This window comes from Vombatus ursinus, unplaced genomic scaffold, assembly GCF_900497805.2.
Source record: "Vombatus ursinus unplaced genomic scaffold, bare-nosed wombat genome assembly UNPS02014861.1, whole genome shotgun sequence".
Taxonomy (NCBI): Eukaryota; Metazoa; Chordata; class Mammalia; order Diprotodontia; family Vombatidae; genus Vombatus; species Vombatus ursinus.
This window is the reverse complement of record NW_020954639.1, coordinates 15939923-15945922: the sequence shown is the minus strand read 5'-3', so window position 1 is coordinate 15945922 and position 6000 is coordinate 15939923. Positions and strand designations below refer to the sequence as shown.

The following is a 6000-nucleotide window of genomic DNA, read 5'->3' as shown; positions in this document are numbered from 1 at the left end:
AGATAGATAGATAGATAGATAGATAGATAGATAGATAGATAGATAGAGGGCACAGGGTGAGTTGAAGATGAAGGGGTGGTACCTGGAGAATAAAATTAAGGGATGAAAGAGGATTATACATCAAGAAGGAGAAAGGGAGAGGTAGAATGGGGTAAATTATCTCACATAAAACAGACAAGAAAAGGCTTTTACAGTGGAGTGGAAACGGGAAGGTGAGAGGGAATGAGTGAATCTTATTCTCATCAGATTTGGCTTAAGGAGAGAATAACATACACACTCAAGTGGATATGGAAATCTATCTTACCCTACAGGAAAATGGCAAGGGGAGGAGACAAGATAGCAGCAGGATGATAAGAGGGGAGGGCAGATTGGGAAAGGGGGTAATCAGAAGCAAGTCCCTCCAAGGAGGGACAGGGTCAAAAGAGAGAATAGAATAAATGGGGGGTGGGATAGGATGAAGGGAAATATATTTAGTTTTTCACAACATGACTACTATGGAAGTGTCCTGTATGACTACACATGTATAACCTGTATCAAGTTGCTTGCCTGCTCAATGAGGGTGGGTGGGGAGGGAGGAAGGGAGAAAATTTGGAACCCAAAATTAAAAAAAAGAAAAGTTAAAAAAATTGTTTTCACATGCAACTGGGAAATAAGATATACAGGAAATGGGGTATAGAGGTCTATCCTGCCGTACAGGAAAAATTGAAGGGGAAGGGGATAAGAGAAGGGGGGAAGAAATAGAAGGGAGGGCAGATTAGGAGAAGGGGTACTCAGTATACCTGCCATCTTGGGGTGGGGGGAGAGACGAGATGGGGAGAATATTTGGAACTCAAAATCTTGTGGAAGTAAATGTTGAAAACTGAAAATAAATTAATTAATTTAAAAAAAGACAAATTCCTTCATTAACCCTTTCTAAAATATATGTCTTATTCTTGAAAGCTTAATCCTGATGATAATCTTGGAAGTAAGTCAGAAGCAGGGTACTGTAGAGATCTTTTTAGTAGAGTCCTTTAATTTTAGTCAAAATTATTCTGAAATTATAAGCAACTACCCCACTGGGGAAGATATAGCACTGCTCAGTAATCTAACATATAACAATACTTATGTGTTACATATGAAGCAGTGAGTTGGTGCAATGAATAATATCAGTGGGCCTGGAGTCAGGAAGACTTGAGATTAAATTTGGATTTAGATACTTTTTAGTTGTGTGACCGTGGGGAAGTCACTTAATCTCTGTCTGCCTCAGTTTCCTCAACTGTAAAATGGGGATAATAATAGGACCTACCTCACAGGGTTGTTTTAAGGATTAAAATGATATAATATTTATAAAATGCTTAGCACAATGCCTGGAACATAGTAGGCATTGCTTTTTTCCTTCCTTCCTATGTTACTATTGCTGAAGTCCAAAATTATTTATTTTATGAATGAGTCATAAAAGGCTAAGACAATTTCATCATTTTAATAGATGAAGATGAACTGGTTGATTAAAACATGAGCAATTAATCAATGAGAGTTTATGAACTGTGTATTATATGTAAGGTACTGTATGTGAGAAAAAAACAAAACAATACTTGACCTAAAGGAGCTTGCATTCTACAGAGGGATAAATATATACACAGAAATATATAAATACAGCATCCACTCCCACCCAGGTGAGATGAGATCAGTACCCTGCTTCCGCTTTGCCTCCACCTCCAAAGGAACAGCATTATTTTGAGTACATTGAAAACAATGTGACTCCTATTTGGCTGAGAGAACACTGAAGACAACACTGCATACCTTCAGAAGAGATATTGTTGCAGGACACTTAGGAGAAGGAGTTGGGGAGAGATGAATCAAGGGAGACAATGTACAAACTTTTAAAGGGCTAACGGGAACCCCTAGAGCTACAGATGTGGGGAAGCTCGGCCCCATCATGTCCCTTGACTGCCAATGTTTTCAACCCTAGCAAATGTACTCCACTTGATGAGATCATTCCCTCTCCTTTGGTGACCTCAGATAGTTTATCTCTCTGTAGAAGAAATTCTTTACTATTATTCATTCTTTGGCCTATTCCAGGGTTTCTTAACCTGGGGTTTGTGAATTTGTTTTTTATTAAAAATATTTTGATAACTGTATATCAATATAATTGGTTTCCTTTGTCATCCTATTTTATGCATTTAAAAACATTCAGTAGATTTCCAAAGGGTTTCAGGACACACAAAAAGGTTGAAAAACCTGACCTATTCTAATATGTGTAGCTTCCTCTTCTGTTTTACTGTTCTGCTTGGATAAATAGGTTGACTTGCTTTTCATTATTCATGAAGGTCTTTCATGTAAATAACATTAGGTGGAAAAGAGTTAAGCAGGGGTTATCAAACTATTACCCACCATGATTAAGAGTAATCAAGAGAAATTGTGCATCTGTGTATACACAGGGACTCCCTCTCTCCAACATTATACTCCTAGACTAGAGCTGTTAAGCATGGAACATAAATATAATTCCAGGCCCAAACCTCTCCTGAAGATAGACAAAGGAAGAAACAAGTATCTAGCCATAGACCTCCTCTTGTTCCCTTTGAAATCAGAAGTTGCATTTTCCCCTCAAGAGAAATGAGTCAGGTCCTATATCAGATAATCTTTCAATGCCACATGTGAGCTAGCTATCTTTATCATTTTAGGCAGAACACATGCATTTTCTATACAAAACAAGCATATACAAAATATTCAAGTATACCTACTAATATGTATATTTTACTATTTGACATTTATGCATCAGTTTCTTGGTACCCAATAGAATGAATAATCACAAAATTCCAGATTCCAGAGTTGGAATAGACCTGAGAGTCCAGAGAGCTTAATCCACACCTGAACAGTGGTGCTCTTCTGTCTATCTAACAGTCGGCCATCCAATCTTTGCTTAGAGCAACCAGACATGGAAAGACCACCATGTTATGAAGTCCTAACCTATTTTTGCAAAATACTTTTCACCCGTGGACTCTAAAGTCTCCTACAAATGAATATTATCCCAATTAGGAAACAGAAGTAACAGAATGATTTATAATTGCACTTGATTTTGTACAACTAAGTTAGTGGCAGAAACATTTTTAAAATTTTCTTTCTACCTGCTGCTACTAGACTATAAATAGAAACATTTAATATGAATAGACACATTGAATTCTGTACTACCTGAGAAAGATCCAATGCCTTAGTAACATGTGGATTTTTGCCAAATCACTTTGGAACAGATGACAAGATTCTTAAGTATATTCTAGAAGAGTGAAGGTCAGCTGGCATGTCTAAGAGTAGTCAATGCTTTTGACTCTAATTCTTTTTTAAGGAGGAAGGAAAGACATGATAATGATATCAGTCATCATCATCATCACTAATATATAGCACCTTACATTTGTATAAATTGAATTAGATGAAATAGAATAGAAGCTCTTTGAAGGTAGGGCCTTTTCCAGTGTTGCTTTGTATAGTGCCTTGTGATGGATGATAGAGGACTTTGATTCAAATACTGTCTCTGATAATTAACTCCCTATAGAACCTTGGGTAATTCACAACTTTCCTGGGCCTCTAGGAGTTAGACTTTCTGTCCACTGAGGACCCTTCCACCTCTTTTTCTATGATACTATGATCCCAATAGTGCTTAATAAATGTTTGTTGACTCAAATGATCTAATTTCTTGCTCACAACAGCCCTGTGAGATAGGTAGTGTATTAGTCCCCTTAGTTTACAAATGAAAAAATTGAATCTGACAGGGTAAATGACTGGCTTAGGTCTGAGGCACTGCATTGGGTATCTCATGATTTTGCCTCTCTGTATTTCTCTCTGTTCTTAAAAACATACTCTTTGGAATAAAATATGAGGCACTATATGAGGCTATTGAGGGGGAAAAGAGAGAAGATAGGTTCAAAAAACTTAAAAGACAGTCTGTGACCTTCAGGTGTTTCAGTTTGTTGGGTACAATAGACAATCACCCAACCCTGAAAAAGGAAGACAAAAAAAACCCCACAAAAAACCAACCTAAAACTGGCAGAGCAGCCCAGCAATATATGGAAATTAATAGAAGCAGAGATTATAAATTCTGTGGGAGTGCCAAGTAGAGGGGTAAACTAAGTGAAGTCTAGTCAATGGCTTCTCAGTGTGAAATAGCCTTGCTATTTTTCTGGGAGGTAGGTGTCAAACACTAGGCAGAAGTGGATTGAGTCACATGTCCTCTTGCTTTCCATGGCAGTGTCCTCTATCATTGATGTGATCTCAGGCAGCTCAGTAAATATCCTTACTGAATCAATGGACATGGGATTAAGGAACAGTGGGGTAGAAACACAGGGGACCAGAATTAGGAATATAGAAACAATCAAGTTGAAATAGTGAGAGAAATGTAGATATGGATGTCACCATCTTGAAATGATGCTTAGAACTGATTTTAGCACTAAGATTTGCTAATAAGAGGAAATAAAGAAGAAGAGAGTCAGCTTAGCTAGTGTCCAAGGTAGAAATTTGGGAGTGGGGATATTCTTTTTCTAATTTAAAATAAAGAAAACCTGCTTCACTTGAGTAGCATTTAAACTGGAGAGAAAGAAAAAAAAAAGATTGTCTTCCTTGATATGCTTCTAGCTTGTTTTCCATTGCATGTGTATTTTTCTATCACAAAGCTGTTGTCAATGAATAACTGATCTGAACCATGGAGAAATTCTCTGAAAGATTAAGAAGGTTTGCATAAAATTATAGTGTTTTGTGAAGTTCCCTAAAGACTATCAGCAATGTAAAGAATCACTGTTGATTTCATAAAAAACCTGGGAATAGACAAGAGATCTTTCATCTTTGTCCCATTGTCAGGACTTTCAGGTTGGTGGTTTGGGTCCCCTTTTTCTGTTAGATTTTTCTCAGATAACACAGGGGCTATTCTTATGGGTCTATAGGCTTTCTGGGGTAGCCCTTATAGCTGAGAAGTTGGGGTCATTGCTGTGCCCAAAAGAATCCAGAAAGAGATAACTAAAGATCAGTATTTCCTACTCTTGATGCTTAAAAACTTGATTTTGGGTTCTGCTTCTGGGAGAGAAGATGGCGGAGTAAGAAGCAAGTCACTTTTACCATCCCTTATTAACCTCTGAAAGTCCAGAAAATATCACCCCAGGAAAAAACCCTGGAACAGCTGAACTGGAAGAAAGATGGGGTGCACATCTATAACTTCAAAAAGGATTATGAACTAGTCTGAAGCCTAAAAACCCTTCTTGTAAGAGCTCAAGAAAGACTTTAGAAGTCAAATAAGAGAGATAGAAGAAAAATTGGGAAAAGAAATGAGAGGTATGCAAGAGAGAGTCAATAGCTTGGAAAAGGAAGGACAAAGATTAACTGTAGAAAACAAGTTCTTAAAAAATACAATTGACCAAATAGAAAAAAAAGTACACTGAAGAAAACTCCTTAAAAAGTAGAATTGGTCAAACAGAAAAGGAGACACACAAACTCAATGAGGAGAAAAACTCCTTAAAAATAAAATGGGCTAAATGAAACAGGAAGTACAAAATCTAATAGAAGAAAACAATTTGTTAAAAATTAAAATTGGGCAAATGGAAGCTAATGACTCTATGAGAGAGCAAGAATCAGTGAAACAGAAAGAAAAGAATGAAAAGATAGATGAAAATGTAAACTACCTCATTGGTAAAACAACTAACTTGGAAAATAGATCCAGGAGAGATAATTTAAAAGTTATTGGTGTACCTGAAAATCATGATGAAAAAAAGAGCCTGGACAGAATCTTTCAGGAAATCATAAAGGAAACTGCCATTCAGGAAATCATAAAGGAAAACTGCTAAAATCTGAAGGTAAAATAGCCATAGAAAGAATCCACCAATCACCTCCTGAAAGACATCCAAATTGAAAACACCAAGGAATATAGTAGCCAAATTCCTAAATTACCAGGTCAAAGAGAAAATACTGCAAGCAGCCAGAAAGAAACAATTTAAATATCATGAAATCACATTCAGGATAACACAGGACCTTGCAGCTTCTACA

The 6000-nt window shown here is 36.9% G+C and overlaps 1 protein-coding gene across 1 annotated transcript in view; it reads left to right on the top strand.

Moving 5' to 3' along the window:
* The window catches only part of GPR158 (G protein-coupled receptor 158), a 413352-nt gene that overhangs the window by 195760 nt on the left and 211592 nt on the right, over nucleotides 1-6000 (top strand). The gene's annotated exons all lie outside the window — the stretch shown is intronic.